Source organism: Gekko japonicus, unplaced genomic scaffold (assembly GCF_001447785.1).
Source record: "Gekko japonicus isolate JY-2015 unplaced genomic scaffold, Gekko_japonicus_V1.1 scaffold5144, whole genome shotgun sequence".
In the NCBI taxonomy this organism is placed as follows: Eukaryota; Metazoa; Chordata; class Lepidosauria; order Squamata; family Gekkonidae; genus Gekko; species Gekko japonicus.
In genome coordinates this window covers 43,359-45,916 of record NW_015163774.1, presented here as the reverse complement: position 1 = coordinate 45,916, position 2,558 = coordinate 43,359, and positions in this window count along the sequence as shown.

The following is a 2,558-nucleotide window of genomic DNA, read 5'->3' as shown; positions in this document are numbered from 1 at the left end:
CAAACAACATAACAATAGCTGTATCAAACTAATAGATAACATCAAAATTAAAGGTTATCTAACAACAGCAACCTGCAATTTTAACCTAATGAAACATGTATAGTGGCAAGGCATTTGTCCAAGGATTGCGTGGCCTGTGCATCATAAACCTGTTTTGTTTAGCTAGGAGAACCTTGCATTTGTTCATCGGGCTATGAGTACTTGTAGAAAAAGCCCAGCAGGAACTCATTAGCATAATAGGCCACACCCAACAACAGAAACTCATTAGCATATTAGGCCATAACCCTGACACAGCTCATTAGCACATTAGGCTGCACCCCCATGTTACCAGAAGTTAGGGATAATAAACTATGTAAGCCGCTCAGAGACCCCGTGGGAGGGGTTCGAGCGGGATGTAAGCTGAATGTAAAAAAAAAAAAAGGGTGATCATCCAGCCACACCAACCTTTTGCTTCTTTTTCTGTTTACTTTGTTTGTTGTCAAAACCCAGGGCTTTTTGTAGGAGGAGCTCCTTTGCATGTTAGGCCACACACCCCTAATGTAGCCAATCCTAATGAGTTTCTGCTGTTGGGTGTGGCCTATTATGCTAATGAGTTCCTGCTGGGTGTGGCCAACTTGGGAGCCAGCCGGAACTCCGTTCCTGTGCGTTCCTGCCCAAAAATAGCCCTGACTATTTCAAAGTCTGAGTCCAGTGGCACCTTTAAGACCAGCAAACTTTAATTCTGGGTATACGCTTCCGTGTGCATGCACACTTCTTCAGACGTCTTACGAAGTGTGCATGTACACGAGAGCATATAACCAAAATTAAATTTTGCTGGTCTTAAGGCGCCGCTGGACTTAAATTTTGTCCTGTTGCTTCATACCCAACACGGTGACCCCACCTGAATTTAACTATTTCACTTAAACTGCAGCTTGGCTATCCGTGAGCTGTTAGGAGAAGTTTGGGGATTAGAAAGTTTCTAAATCCTTCCTCGAAGGGTTGTGAAGACAAAAGGCCCACATGACAGAAATGGGGTTACCGAATTCCAGGTGAGCCCTGGAGTTCTCCCAGAATTAGTCCTAATTTTCAGAGCTGGTTGGCAGCAGAGCAGGGCCAGGAGGTGGCGGCGCCCTCACCTTTTTTGTCCCCGTTGCCAGGAGAAAGCCATACCCTTTGGTCAGTATGGCTAGTAGCCACTGATGGACCTCACCTCCATGAATTTGCCTAGTCCCCTTATAAAGCCATCTGTGCTCACGTGCTCTTTTAAAGCTAGTAGCCATTGACAGACATATCCTTCATAAATCTATCTAATCCCCTTTTAAAGTTGTTTATTCCTGTCGCTATCACTACATCCTCTCGCAGCGAATCCCACATTTCAGTCGCTCTCTGTGTAAAGTAGCATTTCCTTTTGTCGGTCCTGAACCTCCTGCCCATCAGCTTCATTGGACACCCTCAAGTTCTGGTATTTCGAAGAGGGAGAAACATTTTTCTTTGTCCCTTCTCTCCATCCCGTGCATAATTTTATAAACCTCTCTCATGACCAGTGTTCCCTCTAAGCTGAGTCAGTGTGAGCTAGCTCACGGTTTTTTAGCCTCTGGCTCACACATTTTTGTCTTTGCTCAGGAAGGATGGCTCCAGAGCAAACTAATTTATTCAGCAGTCAAATCGCTCGCTCACAAACTTAAGAAGAAGAAGAGGAGGAGGAGGAGATTGGATTTATACCCCGTCCTTCACTACCCAAAGGTGTCTCAGAGCGGCTTACAAATTCCTTTCCCTTCCCCTCCCCACAACAGACACCCTGTGAGGTTGGTGGGGCTGAGGGAGCTCTTGACAGGAACAGCTCTTTTCCAAGGACAGCTCTTATCAGAACTACGGCTTGCCCAAGGTCATCCAGCCAGGTGCAAGTGGAGGCTCGCAAAGTAGAATTTTTGCTCACAAGACTCCACAGCTTAGAGGGAGCACTGCTCATGACCCACACGCAGTCATCTCTTTTAAAAGTCCCAGAGTCTCCTGCCTCAAATCAACGATACAAAAATTCTCATTTCGGAAGGGTTGAACTGCCAGCGATCTCGGTGGAATCCAGCATTCGCCCTAGGTGTGCATCGTTTTTTGAATCCGTAGCTGAGTCATGCTTTTCAGTGTCTTCCGAACCCCAGAGTGCCATGTGCAGGGCCCGCAATGCCTGGATGGACACAGAGACGCACACATTCACTGGTTATCTCAAGAGGCTAATCTCTCCTCCAAAGGAAAAACAAGCTCTGGTTTCAGGCTCCCGCCCCGCCCGCCCCCCTGCCCTGGCACTCTGGCTTAGCCCTGCCGAGACACCCTGGCTCCTTGCGCCGCCGCTGCACAAAGAAGAACGTTATTTGGGGCTAAATAAATACACTGTTGATTTTTGGCAGTGAAGCTGGTGTGCCTTGGAGGACACGGGGCCATTTAGAGAGCGGCTCTGTGGCTGGCGACTCCCTCTCTTGAGGGCTAGGTTTCACTGCAGAGGATTTCAGGAAACATGGCTCTAAAGGGGAGGGTTTGCATGTCCCCCCCCATCCCACTTGCGGTGGCTCAAGTGGTTAAGACGC